The sequence below is a fragment of the Ovis canadensis genome, chromosome 6 (genome assembly GCF_042477335.2).
Source record: "Ovis canadensis isolate MfBH-ARS-UI-01 breed Bighorn chromosome 6, ARS-UI_OviCan_v2, whole genome shotgun sequence".
Taxonomy (NCBI): Eukaryota; Metazoa; Chordata; class Mammalia; order Artiodactyla; family Bovidae; genus Ovis; species Ovis canadensis.
The window spans coordinates 49,669,249-49,690,072 of record NC_091250.1 but is presented as its reverse complement, the minus strand read 5'-3'; the positions used below and the strand labels follow the sequence as shown (position 1 = coordinate 49,690,072).

Sequence of the window (20,824 nt, the reverse complement as noted above, 5' to 3'; positions counted from 1 at the left end):
TCAGTGCCAGGAATACAAATATACAACTTGAATTATAGTATGCGTTTGTACAGAGTTTAGTCAACTAAAGGGATATAGTAAGGTTGTTCTAACTTTGGTGTCTATCATATCCAATTACTATTTTTATTTAATAACTTCTCTCTGTTTGATTATGCTATTTTTCAGTGATTAACTTTTATTAACGCACAGATTAGAGCCATTTTATTTGAAGTCATTATTTTTCTATATAGTTTGAGGTAGAAAAATAGCAGAGGAAATACTAATACAATGGTTAGTTTAAGAATTTGAGAAAATGTGTTTATCAGCTAAGGAATTGGTACAAGGGAACCTACTTTTTAAGGAGGCCACTTCCTAAATATCATGTGTTCTACATTTCACAAACCTCCCTTTCTGTCAAATTTAATTGTTCCTATCTTTTGCTGTAACATTCATTTTACTTTTTTTTTTAGTGTATTACATATCCTTTCTTAATTTCTTACAAATACTTGTTTTGATCTTTATGTTTACCAAATGGAATAACTCAAAAACCTTATTTAATAAAAGCATCTTAAACTGTCTTTATTTTGAATTTTTTTTTCATTTTCTTTGTTCATTTCTCCACCATATTCTACTGTTACTAATGATCAGTTGCTCCAAAAAAAATGTGTTTTATTTACAGGGCACAGCTTATGGAAGTGCTCCTGTACCTTCTCGCAGGCAATTATGTGAGTCTCTTATATTCAGCTCTGTGTTGTACACCTGACAGTCTGTTTCTGTGCTGTAGCATGGCATGCTGATTGAGACCAAATGCCCCAGAGTCAATATGCAATCCCCACTGTTGTATATTACCTACAGTGTGTTTGTAATAAACGGTTCTCTTTGCCTTTTCCTTACCTGTTTGTCGTTACCCAGCCCATTTAAGAAAACTGCAGTGCAATGTGGCCAAGTGTGCTGAAGCTTCAAGAATGGCTCAAAGTCTGGGGCAAGACTAGAAGTGGCTCTTATTTAAGTTTATTTTCACTTAGCAACAATAATAGCACTTTGTTAACCAAATCAGTAAGCTTTCTTAAATCCTAACTTCCTTTACAGACTTGTTCAAAGGACCCTTATATCATACACAGCTGTGTTTTAGTCTTTCCTTGAAAAGGAAAAAAATCCATTAAAAAAAATACTCTTTCTAGTGAATTTAAAGCAAGCTTGACTTTCCAGCCACTTTATTTCCTAAGTCTTCATATTTAGAAAATTTAAAATGATCTGTAAATTTAGATAGAAAACTTGGATTTTACAAACTGGCTTACCTATATTATAAATATATGCACCTTGCAGAGAGTCAGATATTTGCTCTTCATCTCAGGAGATTTCTGTGACAACTTGTCTGCTTTAACATGAACATTTTGTCAATGAGAGATGTATATGTAAATTTAATATGTAGAATCTCCTGAGTGCCATCAGACTTTGAGAATGAGCTATTTTCATCGCCCATTACCACCTATGTCTCTTCTCTTTTCCCACGCCAGCATCCATCAGAAAATCATGATTGTTTTACCTCCATTATAGAGTGCTATAGCAATACATCACATGATGCTAATTGTTGTGCCTAGCAATAAATGCCAAGTAGATTCATCTTAATATGGTGTTAAAGATGATTCAAAGGTATAGACCTGTTTGTATAGTTTTTTCTTTATTATTGGCAAAAGAAATACATAATTTGGTGACATTCACTGAGAAGGATCTGTGAATCATTTACAAAAAAAAACAAAAAAGGAAAAAAAAAAAGAACTGTGGCACTTTATACCATTATAAAGATGCTTAAATAAAAAGCAGAAATATGTACTTTACTATCTCCTTTTCCATGAAAGAATGCTGAAGGTTTAGATTCTTATGAAGGAAGCTATAGTAGAAAGAGCTGCTAATGTGAATAAAAGATTGGATTTAGGTATATTAAATATTCTTCTAAAATTATATGATCATTAGCTGGTCTCCAGTTATTCCTTGCTGTTATGTCTTTTTACCTATTTCCCTACCATATGACTTTCTAAAATATACTGAAATTATGGTTTATTTTAGGCTGATGCAGTATTGTTACTAAACCCAACTTGAATCCACTAGCCTCTAATCAGTAAAACCAGTCTACTGACACCAGGTTGTGGTGAAGGAAAGTGCAGTGCTTATTGAAAGACACCATACAAGAAGTCCAGGGCAGCTAATGCTCAAAAGACTTGAAGTCCCAGAGATTGAAATGGGAATCGGAGTTCTTATTCATGGAGCTGAAGAATGAACTTTACGAATGTGCAAACACTCCCAGTAGCAAGAAAATAGGATTTATTTTACAGAAAAGAAAAGTATAAAGCTCTCAGCATAGACACTGAGAGGGAATAAAGAGTCCCCCAAAAGGTGGGACTTACAGCAGTTTATATGCTTGCTAGTATTGATCTGTACATTTTTTTGATTGGCTCCTGTCCTTAAAATATGTCATTTCTAACCAGTCAGTTTAAAGGTCACTGTTTAACTTAATATCTTTATGGATTCTCTTGATCCTCGGATTAAGTTGCCACCCTTTTTCATGCCCTCTGGCCATTTTACAAGAAATCAGATATATGGGCTAAAGATTAATGAGCACCAGTTGTCTTTCCCTAGGGAATATGGAACAGAAGTTAATTACTTCCCTTTCCTGGATCTGAGTGTTGATACTTTATCAGACCAAGGACAAATTCCAGGAATTCTGGAAAGAGGATATAGTTTTAGGTTAATGGAGTGAGATGTTTATTGAAAACAAGACCAAGGTCTCAGAGTCCTACACTGACAATTTGTTTGTGAGTCCTACACTCACAATTTCTACCTCAGTAGGTTTCAGGGAAGGATTTTTAAAGCACAGTGAGGAAAGGTAGTCACAGGGTACGTGATCAGCACTGCACAGTTCTCTGGTTAGTTGATGATGAGGTGACAGGGTGCTATCACCGGAGTTAGCATTATCATTCCTAAGGCTCCCAGACCTAAATGCTTATGGTCATCAGGTAGTTAATTTCTTCCACTTGGTGGGGGTTTTGGCAACTGTAAAACAACTCAGGAGTATGTATCAGACACTGTTTTCTGTGTCCTTCAGGGAGGAACTAAAGATTCTGTGACTGTTATATGACTGCTTTTCTTACTAATTCTCCTGCCTACCTGTATGCTCATAGTCTCACACGCTAATTCTTGAGCCAGACTTTTGTGACTCATGGGACTCCTGGAAAACTGTAGCTTTTCTACAAATATGAGACATGGTCAGGATGTGCAGAGAGGGGTATGTTCTAGGAAGGCCTGATAGGGTCCTTCTCAGTTACAGTATTAACTGGTAAAAATTGAAAACTATAGCCAGATCACAAACAAGATAAGAAATATGCTGATTTCCTTTAGCCTTTTTTTAAAGTAAAAAGTCATTATTATGCATATAAGTTAGATTACCTTAAAGGCAGGAGTGTCTGTTGTTTTGGAGATAGAGAAGATATTCTTATTAGAGACTTCTGGGAATGTAAATTCATTGTATGTGCCCTAAACTCATGAGTAGAAATAGAAAGCTTATGAAAGTTCAATGTTTAATTTGGACTAAGCTTATTCTTGCCTGGAAATTACATGGACAGAAGCAGGCTACAGTCCGTAGGGTCAGAAAGAGTCAGACATGACTAAGTGACTAGCACTTTCATAACAAGCTTATTTCTTGACTTTTACAAACTCAAAGTATATAATATAAAAATAATACCATATATTTGAGGTTTCAAATAATTGATTCTAGTTAAATGAGAGTAAATCTTACAGAAAACAAAGAGAAAAATAAAATGATGGGTGGTTTCTCTAAGCCTAGGACATACATTTGAAATGTTTCCTGTACCTTGATGGATAAGACCATAAAATGGGTATTACTCTCCTAAACATATGGACATGGAAATAGTAAACTTACAAGTCATGAATTTGTGATGCTAATTATCACATTTCCTTTTGGTCAAGTAAAAGTCTTCAGATCTCTGAATTACCTGTTAGTAAAGACTCCTGAAGTATTTGTAATGTTGGAGCCTATTAAAGATATGCCAAAAGAGTGAATGCTTATTCTACACAAGAACATCACAATATTCATATTAAATATCTTCAATCCTACCCTATTCCCTAAAATCAATGCCTATATTGATATCTTGCAGCTGATTCTTGATTCTAGTATTTTATATTTTTGACTATGTCAGAAGCAATGACTAATACTTTCTTGAGATTACAATTAACCAAATTTTTATTCTTTTTTTTTTTAAATTCAGTATTAAGAACTTCCTTGTTTAATGGTCATCACTTTAACTATTTCAAATATATACCAATTTTTAACAGTTCTCTTTGGTCATAACTTGACACAGAACCAGCAACAAAAGATACATTAATTAAATGATGAGGTACTGGCAAGGCTGTGATTCTACAATGAGAAGAGTCTTTATCATCCCTCACAATATCTTTGTGTTATTTACCATCCTATTGTAGATGCCACTTCTGTTTCATTTTCTTCTTTCTTTGCTGTGCTTGGAGCAATATAGAAAGAGGCTTCAGGAGTAGAGAGAACTTGAAGAATGTTTCTTATCACTGTCTTTGAAATATACCTTTGGAAGACATGTCTGGGGGGGTACTACAAACCTTACATCAATAAAGCAGTGCTTATCTAGTTCTGCATTCTTAGGGAGCAAAGACAAGTATATTGTGTCTATAAATTCACAGTTACATCCACAAATATACTGGGGATTGAGGAAGTTCTGTTCTTCAGAAAATAAGTTTCAGTCAGAAAGAAGATAACATTTAAATGGCATAATGAAATTATCGATATACCACAAAGAGAAGACAAGCTAATACAAAAGACTGGTAGAAAGTGGGAAAAGTACAAAAGAAAAATGTAATATATGTTATAATCCTATAATTTACAAGGAAAATGTTAAATATTCTCTTTTGAGACCAAAAAAATAATAGTTTTGCATTTAATTGAACTTACCATTTTGAGCTGCTAAAAAGTAAAAAGCTTGCTCAGTTATGATTTAAAAAACCGTTTTCTCTGATTTATAGATATCTGTGACTGTCATAATAGGCTATTAAATTTGTTTAGGTAATGACTATATATTAAAATTATATGTAGATATTCTAGTTTCAGCTTGACATGTAGATAGCTGAAAAGAGCATTGTTCCTACCCTTATAATAACAACAAAAATTCTAGGGAAAATATAAATTCAGTATAAGTTCAAGGAAACTTTTCTTGAACCATCAGAGAGCTAAAGTCATAGTGCAAACAATTAACCAAAGATAGAAGTAAAGACAAGTACCTTGTGAGGGGATGCCATATGTAGCAGACACAATTAGATAACAGTAAGAATTCTGTTAAATTTTGGTCAGCCAGCAGGCAAACATAGCCTAAGAGTATAAATAGAATGAGAATTGGACTCACTGGTAGGATCTTCTTGTAGACCTCGCTAGATTCACACATTAAAATATTGGCAAGAGTCCTGTGAAAGTCTCTCTTTAGCTGAAGGTCTAAAGAAGGGATCTGTAGCTACTATAGGAAAGGCACAAAATTTCACCCAGATGCTTCTTTCCTATTGTCCGTATAAAACAAAAGCCTACAATATAGGGGGAAAGCAAAACCATACCAGTGAAAACCGATTGCAGCTGGGAGAAAAGGATCCTTTATTCCTGGGACAGGGACAAGAATACATGATGAACACAGAACTACAGCTGGAAGAGAAGACACACTGAGAAGGCCACATCTGTGAGACTCTGGAACAGACTGCCTTCTTAAAAGTTAGGCTCAATCAGAGGAGCAGAGAATGATTCACTTTCTGTTCCATAGACTAACAAGCAGCGAGTTATAAGTAATTAGAGATAATATGGCTGGGAATGTTACAAGAATGTGGAAGAAAACCCTCTCTAAGAGCACATGTGCAAGGGAGAGACTAAAGCTGAGGTGGACCGTAAGTTTAGAAAAGCCCCTGGCAAATCAGTTTGTGCCCTAAATCCCAGATATCATTAGAGAATATGGGCAGTTGTAGGTAACCATAGCATCACTGGGCACTTCCCTGGTGGCTCAGACGGTAAAGCATCTGCCTACAATGCGGGAGACCCAGGTTCAATCCCTGGGTTGGGAAGATCTCCTGGAGAAGGCAATGGCAACCCACTCCAGTACTCTTGCCTGGAAAATCCCATGGACGGAGGAACCTGGTAGGCTACAGTAATGGGGTCGCCAAGAGTTGGACACGACTGAGCGACTTCACTATAGCATCACTAGAAAACTTAGTTCAGCTCTATGTTGACCCAAATGTCCATCCTAAAGTCTTAGCAGAGGAATAGCATTCCAATTTCCAGACATAAAATTTATTTACCTAAGTCTCTAGGGTCCTACACAACATGTCTGGCTTTCCACAAAAATTTGAAGGCATAAAGAAAAGCAAGAAGAAACAACACACTCCCTAGGGACAAACAGAATCAGATTCAGATATTATGCAGATGTTAGAAATATCAGAAATGGAATTAAAATAATAATATGTTAAATATGCCAATGGAAAAGTTTGACAACATGTAAGAATAGATGTGTGATTTCAGCAAAGAGAATTATAAGGGTGAGTCAAATAGAAATTGTATTTATTAAAAGATTGGCAACAGATGAAGAATGCCTATGATGGTCCCATGTATAGACTCAACATAGCCAAGGAAAACATCAATGAACTTAAAGATAGGTTAATATAAATTATCCAAACTGAGACACAATAGGGGGGGAAAAAGTGACAGGAAGCCCAGAAAAGAACATTCAAGAGCTGTAGAACAATGTCAAGTGGTCTAATGTGTAATTGAAATCTCATTGAGGAAAAGAGAGAGAATACTGATGAAGAAAAATGGCCACACATTTTTCTAAAAATATCTGCATCTAGCAAATTACAGATCCAAGAAGCTTAAAGACCACCAAACAGGTAAAGAAAAATGAAAAACACACCCAGGCATATCATATTCAAACTGCTGAAAATCAAAGATAAAGTCTGAGGTAGCTAGCTATAGGAAGGAAAAAATACATTACATACAGAGAAACAAAGATGAAAATTATAATAGACTTCTCATCAAGAACTTCATCAGCTAGGGAGGGAGAAACAAACTGGAAATATAGAATTCTATAGTTCAGTGAAGGTGTTCATTTACTCAGTAGTGTCCAACTCATTTGCAACCCAGTGGCCTGTAGTCTGACAGGCTCCTCTGTCCATGGGATTTTTTTCAGACAAGAATTCTGGAGTGGGTTGCCATTTCCTGCTTCAGGGGATATTCCCGACTCAGGTATCAAACCCAAGTCTCCTACATTGGCAGGTGATTCTTTATCAGTGCACCGCCAGGGAAGCCCAGTTCAGTGACTGTATCTTACAAAAATGAAAATAAAGAATTTTTAAGAAAAATACTGAGAAAATTCATTACCAGCATATATCCACTTTAAGAAATGTTAAAGGAAGAAAATAATAGCACTGAAAATGGAATAAATGGAACTGAAAATAGACTTCTTTGATCTATACTGCTATATGATGTATGACATGTTATGACTTAATTTGTTAACCTTTAATTAGATTACGTAGATTTAATTATACTTACTGCTGATGCTGGTTACCAGGCGGCAAAGTGGTAGAGAATTCATGTGTTAGTGCAGTAGCCACAGGAGACACAGGTTTGATCCCTGGGTCAGGAAGATCCCCTAGGGTAGGAAATGGCAACCCACTCCAGTATTCTTGCCTGAAAAAATCCCATGGACAGAGGAGCATGACAGGTTACAGTCCATAGGGTCATGGGTCACAAGAGTCAGACACAACTGAGTACACACACATACGTACTTACTGCTAAGGTATTATCAAAAATAATTATCACCCCTTAATCTTTTCCACCTACTATAACAGAAATGCCATAGATCGGATGGCTTAACCAAACATTTATTTCTCATAGTTCTGAACGCTGGCTAGTCCAAGATTAAGGAGCTAGAAAATTTGATGTCTTATGAGATCTCAGTTCCTGGTTCATGCTGGCTTTTAACTTCTCACATGGCAGACGGGGTGAGGGAACTTTCTGATGTTTCTTTTATGAGGGCACTGATCCTATTCATGAGGGTGCTGCCTCTCTAAGACCTCACTTCACAGTATCATCTCATTTAAGATGAGGTTCAATTTATGAGTTTTGAGGGGATACAAATATTCAGTCTACAGTAATCATAATTTCAGTATTTTTGTATGTTATCTTATCTCTCTAATAGTTAATTTATATGTCTTTATTCTCGTGTATGTATGTATACATTTATATGTCAATACAGTTTTTTAATGGGTATTTAAAGTTAATGATGAAGCAGAAAGTGGGCATGCAATAAGATACAAAGTAGAGGCAGGAACAATGCTATTAAAATCTGAATGATCCAGTAATTCATTTCTTATTTCATAATTCTAAACCTCAATGACTATAATATGTATTGTCATGTTGTCACAGTCTACTTTGACCAAAATCGGCATATTTTTATTGTAGTTAAAACACTAGAAATTATTCTAAAACATAATGACAACACTGAAGGATTAGAAATGGAAATTCTAAATTTAATTGGCAAGGAATATTGTAGGCTAGTACAGTAATAAGAATAAGTATAATCCTGCTTTCACATTTTTCTTTTAAATAAATAATGAGGTAGGTAAATGAATTGTTACTATCTTTAAGAATTAGGGGGCTTCCCTGGTGGCTCAGAGGTTAAAGCGTCTGCCTCCAATGCTGGAGACCCAGGTTCGATCCCTGGGTCAGGAAGATCCCCTGCAGGAGGAAATGGCAATCCACTCCATTATTCTTGCCTGGAGAATCCCATGGCCAGAGAAGCCTAGTAGGTTACAGTCCACGGGGTCTCAAAGAGTCAGACACGACTGAGCGACTTCACCTCACCTCTTAAGAATTAGGACTAATCAGAATAGTCTCTTAGAACTTTGAAAGTTTTTGAGTATTAACCAACATCTAATTATTAAAGGAGTAAATTTTTCCTTGCACATTGTCTTATTTTATAATTCCTTACCTTCTACATATTAAAAAGTATGTCAGCACTCACAAGGTGCCACATCCTACTAAAGTTTACATAAAATGATTAGATCACTAATGACATAGAAATGAAAGTCTAGATTAAGGCAACACATTAAACAAATATGTTAGTACCAATAATTTAGTAGTTGTAGCCAGTTGATAAATAGTTTGAGGGTATATTTAACTTAAGCCATTATGACTTTTCTTGGAGATGCAGATAGGTTAAAAGTTTCCAAGTAGGGGTAAAATATAAGAAATTATCATAGACTAATAATATGGAATTATAAATGATCCTAGAGATTATTCCAACCCATCCATATCACAAATAAATCCTTGAAAGATTAAATAATTTACCAAAATCCAAGTCTTATTGACAAAGTTGGGCTTCTAACCCACTTTTCCTGTATCTTTTTTTAAGATTCTTCTTAAAATTTCTATCAGGTTATCATCATTTTTCTGCTAAATTTTATGGACTGTTTTCCTCTTTCTATAAAACTAAGAGATGATACCAATTAAGTCAAGGAGGATGAACAGAGTTTATCAGGTACAGTAAAGATGTGAGCAATAACAAGACCAAGGAGATGGAGCAGCATGTGGAGAGGATGGCAGGAGCCAGGCTACAGCTTCTTTGAGCCTCTGTGCATGGCTCAAAAGGCTGAAGGGTTGAGTCCTTTTGCAGTTGAAGTATTTCTTTGCAGTGTTGGAAAGGGCCAGTTTCTCTGCTAGAGGTCAAACTGAACTCATAGAAGCAAGTATTGCTATTTTTTTATTGAAATGTATTTAATTTACAATATTGCATCAGTTTTAGATTTACAGCAAAATGATTCAGATTATTTATTTTTCAGATTATTTTCCATTATAAGGATATTAAAATATATTGAATATTGTTACCAGTGTTACACAGTAAATCATTGTCACTTATCTACCTTATATATAGAAATGTGTATCTGTTAATCCTGCATTGCTTATTTATCCTTCTCTCTGCTCCTTTCCTCTTTGGTAACTATCTATAAGTTTGTTTTCTAAGTCTATAGTCTGCTTCTGTTTTGTAAATAGATTCATTTGTATTATATTTTAAGATTCCACATGTAAGTGATATCATATAACATGTCTTTCTCATCTGACTTACTTCACTTAATATGATATTAAGTATGATATTCTGTAAGGCCAGCCATGTTGCTGCAAATGGCAATAATTCATTTTTTTTGATGGCTGAGTACTATTCCATTGTATAAATATAACACAACTTCTATTGATGGACGCTTTGGTTGTTTCTAGGTTTTGGCTATTGTATATCGTGCTGCTATGAACATGGGGGTGCATATATCTTTTCAATTTAGTGTTTTTGTTTTTCCTTCATATATATAACCAGGATTGAAATTGCTAGATTATATGTTCTATTTTTAGTTTTTTGAGGAACCTCCATACTGTTTTCCATAGTGGCTGCATCAATTTACATTCCTTACCAACAGTGTAGAAGGGTTCCCTTTTCTCCACAACCTCTCCGCCACTTATTGTTTGTAGATAGTTTGATTATAGCCTTTCTGACTGATGTGAGGTGATACTTCATTGCAGTTTTGATTTGTATTTCTCTAATAATTAGAAAAGTTGAACTTTTCATGTGTCTGTTGACCACCTGTATGTCTTCATTGGAGAAACGTATATTTAGGTCTTCTGCTCAATGTTGATTGGTGTTTGTTTGTTTTTTGTTTGTTTTAAGGATAATTGCTTTACAATATTATGTTAGTTTCTGCTGTACAACATGAATCAGCTATAAGTATGCACATATCCTCTCCCTCTTGAGCCTCCCTCCCACTGCCCATCCCGTTATTAATGCATATATATGAAATCTAGAAAAATGGACTGATAAACCTATTTGCAGGGCAAAATAGAGATACAAATGTAAATAATGGACTTGTGGACACAGTGGGATAAGGAGAAAGTAGGACAAATTGAGAGAGTAGCATTGACATATATACACTCCCATGTACAAAATAAATAGCTAATGGGAAGCTGCTGTATAACACAGAAAGCTCAGTTTGGTGCTGTTTTTGTTTCGATATTGAGTTGTGTGAGTTGTTTGCATGTTTTGGAAATTAATCCCTTGTTGGCTACATCATTAGCAAATATTTTCTCCTGTTTCATAGATTGTCTTCATTTTGTTGGTGGTCTTTGCTAAGTAAAAGCTTTTAAGTTTGATTAGGTCATATTTGTACATTTTTGTTTCTACACGTTTTGGCTTGGAGGGCTTATCTAAGAAAATATTGCTGTGATTTATGTCAGAGAATGTTTTACCTATGTTCTCTTCTAGAAGTTTTATAGCGTCCTGTTTTATTTTTATGTCTTTAATTTTGAATTTTTTTATATGTGATGTGAGGGAGTGTTCTAATTTCATTGATTTCTTTGAGGCTGTCCAACTATTTTTTTTAAATTAAGTTTTATGTTACTGACAAAAGGCACTGATTTTTTGTTAAAATTTAGGATTTTTTTTGTATTTGTACAAGGTTATGTTCAAATAAGCACTGTTAGATTACTCACATAATCTTTAAGATATTTTAAGTCTATTTTTCAGTTTGTTGTGAAATGAGAGTACTAATAATCTAATATTCATGTCAAAAATCGGATATTATTGGACATGAGTATAGATACAAAAATGTTTCTTTTTCTTCTTAAAAATTAGGCCAGGATATTCACCTCCTTTACCACAGGTCAAGAAATATAAATATTAAGTCTTCCTTTGACTGCTAACTGTACTACGTAGACCCTTAGGGAGAAGAAAATGTCTCATTGTCACTAATCACAATATTACATAAAAATATTAGTAAGTATGACAAGTTTTGATAATTTGAAGTATTAGTTAAATAAAATGAGTTAATCTTAATGTACAAACACTATATTTGTACACAACTGGCTCCATGTTGGCCTAAAACAATGTGTCAAGTGTATTCTTTAACATGTTCAGTTGGAAACATGTGACTTTTATTATTGATACCATATTGACTTGGCATATTGCCTAGCCTTTAAAAATAAAAATATACAGCCTATATAATAATGCATTCTCTAAGACACATAAAAATTTGCGATTATGATTGGCCTCAGAACTAAAATCAATGTGTAATATATTCAAGTCTTCACAAGCAAATTCCCCTAAACTGGAAAAATCTGACATGACTCTTCAAATGTGGCTATATTAGACCTCAATATATTATGATATCTAAGGAATATGTACATCAGTTGAAGTAGTCATTGAATCAACCAAAGGGGAAAAATAAAGTGAGAAATAATCAAAAACTCAGCCATTCAAGTACTCCTTCATGTACAATCTGGGAAACACTTGACTTGTTGATCCCTTTGGTAGATACAATTTATTGTGGAAATGGGCATAGTTATGAACTTAGCTCAGTGTTCAAGCATTTTCTTGTCTGCTCCATAGACACCCTTCTCCTTATGATTTGTGATCTGCTTTCCAGTGTGATTTCTCTTAAGAGAATATGAAGCTGGAGCCTGGGGGCCCTAAGTATCTGGTTTTCTTAACAGTGCCAATTCAAATTGGAAATCAATAAATTCACAGTGAATTCTATACAACTTTCACATAAACCTTGTTCAGTTGAGTCTTTCCCTGGGAAAAAATAAACTCATTCTCAGGCTGTTATGAAAGGTACTGTTTGGAAGAGGTACATTTGTAAGGTACATTTGTAAATGGGAAGAGAAAAGGCTTCCTGGGAGGTGCCCACAGAACATTCCCTAAGTAGCCCTTCTTACTAGCACCCACCTCCTCACATCCCTGGCTGTACTACTGTTTCATTGAGAACAATGTTGTGAACTTCTATAAATTGAACTTTTATTTTCTTAGCATCTACTTTTGTGGGATATATTGAATTTGGAAAATTGGTAGGCATAATAAACATATGGAACTCACCTGAATGAAAAATCTTTATTATTACTCTCTAGAACAGATTGAAGTACACCCTTGTATTGTCAAGAATCTTTCCCTAAAGTATCATTTTTATGTATAAAATGTCAATTAGTATTTAAAATTAATGATGTAATTTTAATTTATTTTGGGGTGTTGCTTTTTTTCAATTTACATGAGAAAGGACAAAAACCATTGCTTATAAATAAATGTGCATTGAACATTGAGATTCTTTTATAAAAACTTACTGATCAGAATCCATTCAAAATATGGTTATAGCCTCTGCATTTTTAAAAGTTTGGTTGCTGCAAGATGCTATTTAAATTAGAGAAGATGATATATAGTCAGCCTTTATTTTTTTCTGGTCAAAATTTTATTTACAATTAACGAGTATTGAAGGAGAGCCAAAAGTGACAAAACATTAGCAATAATAAAAAAGATGAGGTGGGATCAGGCTGTTAAGATTAAAAGCTTTTAAAATTTACATGATTTTTTTTTCACTCTCTAAATATGTAAGAGTACAATTATTATTCAAGTTCTGAGCTACAAAAGATCTTCTGTGACCCTTTGGGTTTTAAGAGTTTAGAATCCTTTCTCTTATATTTTCATTTATTCATTTCATTGATAAAAGAATCAAGAGGGCAGATGTTCAGGGAATTAGATGAAAATTGTCTGACTTTCTGATATTATAGAAGATTCGAAAGTGCTGTGTAATTCTTTAATAACTAATATTCACTGCACTTAGTTAAATGTTCTCATCATGGTGGTTTCCAAATCATCACTAATACAGAAAATATACATGAAAACTGCCTTTTAATGGATTGCAGTTTATGTAAATATATACAAATTATGCTCTTTGCTAAGACAAACATGTTTTAGATATGTTCCTTTGGGAAATCCTATTACTGAGGGCTCCTAAATCATTGTCAAGAAGGGAACCAATGTGTTTGAGCACTGCTGGATATCAGGTAGAATGTTAAATGGTTTAAATTACCTTGTTTAATTTTCTGAACAGATCTGAAAGTGGGTCTTAGCCCCATTTTGAAATAAGAACTCTCTCTTAGAGGCTATAGTCCCATATTAGTTACCTAGGATTGCCCTAAACAGAATTATCACAAACTTGGTGTCTTAAAACAACAGGAATATATTCTCTTTCAGTTCTGGAGGTCTGAAGTCTGAAATCAAGATGTCAGTAGGATTGATTCCTTCTTGAGACTCAGTGAAGAATCCATTACAAGCCCACTACATCACTGCTTGTGGCCACAGAAAATTCTTGGTATTTCGTGGCTTAGGCTTCTTTATTCCAGTCTCTGCTTCCACTTTCTTATAGCCTTCCCACTGTGTGCCCCTCAGTTTTCTCCTTTTCTACCTCTTATAAAGACCTTGGATTTAGGACCACTCTAAATCCAAGATGATGTCATCCCATCTCAAGCTGCTTCTGCTGCTAAGTAGCTTCAGTCTTGTCTGACTCTGTGCAACCATTAGCTTAATTAAATCTGTAAATCCCTATTTTCAAATCAGGTTGCATAATGAACTGTGGGTTATGACTTGGAAATATATTTTGGGGGTGACTGTTCAGCATACTACAGTGTGCAATGGCAGAGTCGGGTTTTAAATTCTGTTTTGTGTCTTTGGAGTACAAATACATCTCACTGTTTTACACCAACTCAATAACTGTGGCTCAACTTCCATATTAGGCACAAGATGACTCTCTCAAAAGATGACAAATATACAGTCCCTGCCTTTGAGATTTTTACGCACTAGTGAAACATGGCATTTTTTTAATTTCAAAAGAGAAAAAAACTTACATTGTTATATCAGTATAATTACAGAGACAAAATACACTACTCCTTTGATTAACTATATTTTCTGTATTGCTTATCACTTAGAAATCAGCAAAATGACAAAATTCAATTGGTACAATTGAAGTTAAATGTTACAAGAACATATAAATAAGTTTTAAATGTCTAATATCAGAAAGCTGCACAAAATTTAGAGAAAATTAACTTTTAAAGAAAATTAAGATTTTAAAAGGAAAAATACATTAGCTATTAGTAAACTCCAAAATACTTTGGCCACCTTATACAAAGAGCTGACTCATTTGAAAAGACCCTGATGCTGGGAAAGAGGCAGGAGAAGGGGACAGCAGAGGATGAAATGGTTGGATGGCATCACCGACTCAGGGACATGAGTTTGGGTAAACTCCAGGAGTGGTGATGGACCAGGGAGGCCTGGTGTGCTACAGTCCATGGGGTTGCAAAGAGTCAGACATGACTAAGCAACTGAACTGAACTGAAACTCTAAAAACACTATAAAGATTTTGAGTACAAAATCTTATTAGAGAGAAAGATATTCTATGATCTAAAAGGTTATATGGTGTTTTGTTTCTGAAGGACAAATTTCATATTTAATTATTGAAATCTGAAAACTTAAATATTTTATAATAGAATACCATTTATTTTATGAAGATCACTAACAGTTATAAAAATAGTTCTCCAATAGTTAATGAAAATATATTTATATTCATAAATATTATATACAATGAGAAATCTCTAGGTTTCTATTGTTTTTGCTTACAATGATGAAGAGTTTTTTCATTATTTAGGGATGAGTAGCTTTTAAGTGTTAGAGCATCACAGTTATCCTTTTCTTTTGTATTAAATTTCATAGTATGAATCGACCAGCATGTGTTTTTACATTATGTCACAGTAATTGGATAAAATAGCCATTGAGTTTCATATTAATATATTTGAAACCATGTTTCATATTAAGATATTATATAGAAAAAAAAACTAAATTAAAAAACTTTAACCTAGTGCCTTTATAGTAACTAAATGAAGATTTATGTTTGTAAGTACAACACACTCTCAAAGTATTTGCAAGATAATGTGGCTTTTAAAAATGAAATACTTAAGTACTAAAGTAGTTCCTCAAAACTTTCATCTGAAAGCGGGTTTGCTTTCCTGGTGGCTCAGATGGTAAAAAAATCTGCCTGCAATGCGGGAGACCCAGGCTCAATCCCTGGGTGGAGAAGATCTACTGAAGAAGAGAATCGCTACCCACTCCAGTGTTCTTGCCCGAAGAATTCCATGGACAGAGGAGACTGGCAGGTTACCGTCCATGGGGTTGTAGTCACAAAGAATCAGACAAGACTGAGTGACTAATACTTTTACTTTCACTTGAAGTTACTGAAATTCCCACAAACTTCAGAGTTGGGAGAGTGACTAATTCTGAAAATAGATTGCTTATAGATTTTGAAGAAGAGGAATGGGGGTAGCAATGGAGAACGAGGTTTACAGAATAAGGAAGAAAGCAGGTAGAGAAAAGTGGGAGTCAAAATCTGTAACTTTTTTCTTACATTTTACTCCAAAGATAAAATGATTCCGCTTTTCATTTTCTTTCCAGATTTCTGTTAATCTCCCTTCCTTTATATTCCCGCCCTTTCACAGCCTCTACACCCTTTCTCCACATGGCATTATGATTCTATGTTTAGATTTGGAAAGCAATATGCATTAAATCACAGGCTTTTCTAGAATTAATTCTTAGGATTTTTCAATGGTTTCTTTTTATAAATTTAAAGCAAATCTATCTAGCCAAGCAGCTAATAGATAATATATAGAATGAACAGATACAAGAATGAAAAATAAAGGATAACTGAATTTTTGAAAATCATTATCTGATGGGGATACAGAAATAGCTATTTTCTTCCTATTGTATTCCTATTTTTCTTCAGCAAGTAGAGTCTGTGTTGATCAAATTTACTGTCATTATCTCATTTGTTTGGTTATGAGTCATTTGTCACTGCACCTGCGAAATCACCTGGCCCAGTGAGGCTGTGAGATAAGTAAATTAGAATTACTGTCCTGCATATTCAAGCTACAAAATAAACTGAAATGCATAAATGGATGGAGATCACATAAATGGACTGAGATCGCAGTCAAATGGAGGGTCAGCTCACATATCTTGGACATTTGAGTACCGTTTAAAAGGGAGTGGTGCTTGAGGTGCTTGAAAAATGATAAAAATGACTCTTTTATCATTCACAAGTTGTGTTATTTCCACACAATACATCTTATAAAAGACAATGTAATTCTCTTTGTTTATAATTCTACCTTTGATTCATTTATTCAGCATTTAAAAATTTATAACTCAGAATATAATTAGCACTTTAAGATAAGCCACTAAGATTTGATTTTTTAATTGGATACATTGAAGAATTAACAGGGAAATTTTGAATAGAATATATTAAGGGAATATAGAAATAGTAAATAACGAATCTATGTATTGATTTCTGCTTTCACAGTTCTTACACAGTAAATCTTTAATATATTCTGTCACTGAATTATAAACTTACTCTGCAATTAAAATGCCTGGACTTTAACATAAGATTTAAAACTATTACTGAATTATATATATTTTATTTTAATTTTGTCATTATTGGCTACCTGGTTGTGCTGAATTGCTTCAATTGTATTGACTCTTTGTGACCCTAAGGAGCACAGCCTGCCACACTCCTCTGTCCATGGGATTCTCCAGGCAAGAATACTGGAGTAGGTTGCCATGCCCTCCTCCAGGGGATCTTCCCAACCCAAGGATTGAACCTGCATTTCTTAAGTCTACTGCATTAGCAGGCATGTTCTTTACCACTAGTGACATCTGTAACTCAATCAATTTATTTATTGTAATTATCTGTAGACTTAATTTCTAAATAAGGAACCACACTAAAGAAATCACATTCCAAAATTGGAATTGAGGCATGTTATTTTGACCACCAAGCTATCTCTAGATAGTCCAAATTAAAATTGAGTTTTGTTAGATATCACTATAGGTGATACACTTGAATAAGTTTTGCTTCTGATTCTCCATGTTTGGTTACTCTGATTCAGTTCAATTCTATTTTTTATTTTGATGTAGCAAAAAATAAGTTATAGAATATGCAGAAACTAATTCAGTTCTACCAAATTATATATTTGAAAATAATTTTATACTACAATATATGTTATTACATTTATTTATATAGTATGTAATTATATTTTAGTAAGGTATAGGTGTAATTAATGTTATATTAATTATAAATTATATATTAAAGTATATAATAATATATAATAACTAAAATATATAGACTGCCAGATAGTTCTTCAGCAGCATTGGGTTTTTTGGGGATCAACTGAAAATTGTATTTTGAGATCCAAAGTCATGGCAAGCTGCATGCAAATCCCCACAGAACAAGGAAGGGGGCACACATTTTTAGAGAAGAAAAGGAGGTTGGAAGAGCTGTGGAAAACAAAATTGGCTGTCTTTTCCAGGAAAGAAGAGGTGTCTGTCTTCTTCCTATGGAGCTCTGTGTTTGGTATGTGGCATGAATAGTCTCTACCTGGTCTCCAAACAATATTTAGTTGAAGTATCTTTATATAAATTTTTATATTAAATATACACAATAATATTTATAAGGATAGATAGGAATTTCTACTTCTGAAAAGGCTAAGACTAGGTTTGTATAATTCCCAGTATAATCCCCATTTTTACATATGAGGAAATTAAACTACAGAGAGGTTAAGTAACTTACCTAAGGTCATGTAGTCAATTATTCTTTGAGCTAATATTTGACCCCATTCTGTGTGTCTCAAAGCAAGTATATAATACCCCTCTAAAACAATACACTATGCAGGTCAGGCAGCAACAGTTAGAACTGGACATGGAACAACAGACTGGTTCCAAATAGGAAAAGGAGTATGTCAAGGCTGTATATTGTTACCCTGCTTATTTAACTTATATGCAGAGTACATCATGAGAAACACTGGGCTGGATGAATCACAAGCTGGAATCAAGATTGCCAGGAAACATATCAATAACCTCAGATATGCAGATGACACCACCCTTATGGCAGAAAGTGAAGAGGAACTCAAAAGCCTCTTGATGAAAGTGAAAGAGGAGAGTGAAACAGTTGGCTTGAAGCTCAACATTCAGAAAACGAAGATCATGGCATCTGGTCCCATCACTTCATGGGAAATAGATGGGAAAACAGTGGAAAGAGTGGCTGACTTTATTTTTTGGGGCTCCAGAATCACTGCAGACAGTAACTGCAGCCATGAAATTAAAAGACACTTACTCCCTGGAAGGAAAGTTATGACCAACCTAGACAGCATATTAAAAAGCAGAGACATTACTTTGCCAACAAAGGTCCGTCTAGTCAAGGCTATGGTTTTTCCAGTAGTCATGTATGGATGTGAGAGTTGAACTATAAGGAAGGCTGAGCACTGAAGAATAGATGCTTTTGAACTGTTGTGTTGGAGAAGACTCTATTTTTAATTTTTTTTTTTTAGCTTTACAATACTGTATTGGTTTTGCCATACATTGACATGAATCTTGAGAGTCCCTTGGACTGCAAGGAGATCCAACCAGTCCATCCTAAAGGAAATCAGTCCTGGGTGTTCATTGGAAGGACTGATGTTGAAGCTGAAACTCCAGTACTTTGGCCACCTGATGCGAAGAGCTGACTCATTTGAAAAGACCCTGATGCTGGGAAAGATTGAGGGCAAGAGGAGAAGAGGATGACAGAGGATGAGATGGTTAGATGGCATCACTGACTCAATAGAGATAAGTTTGAGTAAACTCCAGGAGTTGGTGATGGACAGGGAGGCATGGTGTTCTGTGGTCCATGGGGTTGTGAAGAGTTGGACACTACTGAGTAACTGAACTGAACTGAATAAGTCAAAAGTATGGAAAGTTTAGGTATAGGTTTTTGTATAAATTATATTTGTTTCGGGTGTGCAAAATAATGATTCAATATCTGTATACAAACATTGCAAAATGATTGCCCCAATAAGTCAACATCCATCACCACATATAGTTACACAGTTTTTTTTTTCTTGTGATGAGACTTTTAATATGCAAGCCAGTGTTATTAACCATAGTCACCATGCTATACATCTTTATGATTTATTTATTTTATAACTAGAGTTTGTCTCTTGCTATTGAGTTATGTGAGTTCATTATATATTTTGGATATCAACCATTTATCAGACATAAAATTTGCAAATATTTTCTGCCACTACATGTATTGCTTTTTCATTTTGTTAATGGTTCCATTTTCTGTGCAAAAACTTTTAAATTTGAGGTAATTTCATGCAGTTTTTAAAAATTTATTTATTTTTCCTTTGTGCAGTTTGTAATGAGAGATTTTTATCTTGTTTCTTATTCTAGTGATAGTGAATATTGTGTCTGTATTGTTACATTATAAATCAAAATATTGTTAAGATTCAGGGTCAGAAAAGGCCACAAGACAGGTTATTTTCTGTGGGCCTTAAAGAGGACAGAGGTTTTCTCTCAAGGTGAGGATACCCAGGCAGAAGGTGAAATTAAGGATGGAAATGGAGTGTTAGTGAAGATGAGGCTTGGAGGATAAGTCTGATTTACACTGTTAAAAGTCCTGGCTCATGAGTGTGTGTTTATCCTCTGAGAAATTTCCTGAGGTTTATTTTACGTTTTTCTTCTCATCTCTTTCAAAGAGCATGTGTTATATTTAGGATAAAGACAAGTACATTTTAAAACTGGGGCTGTGGAGAAAGCAGGAGCAGAACAGTAGGAATTGAAGTTGCATTTTTCTTCCTCAAAAACAAAAGTAAAAAGGTCAAAAGTGTTCAGACGACTTTGGAAGAATGGGGGGTAATGTGCTTGTATTCTGTGTGTTATGTGTGTGTGCCTGTTGTGTGTGTGTATATGAGAGAGATCAGTGTACATGGTGTTTGGGGAGTGAGTTTTCAGGTAGGGGTGACGAGGAAGAGAAAATCTTTTAGTGTGTTTCTTTGGGTTGAGATAATTGGATATGAAATAAGAGATTTGAGATTTGGATTTCTGAGTTTAAC

The 20,824-nt window shown here is 34.5% G+C and overlaps 1 protein-coding gene and 1 non-coding gene across 3 annotated transcripts in view; both read left to right on the top strand.

Moving 5' to 3' along the window:
- The window catches only part of CCSER1 (coiled-coil serine rich protein 1), a 1,477,979-nt gene that overhangs the window by 1,167,592 nt on the left and 289,563 nt on the right, over positions 1-20,824 (top strand). The window lies entirely within an intron of this gene.
- On the top strand, positions 8,711-8,783 carry TRNAW-CCA (transfer RNA tryptophan (anticodon CCA)). The gene has a single exon. It is a non-coding gene; the product is annotated as a tRNA-Trp (tRNA).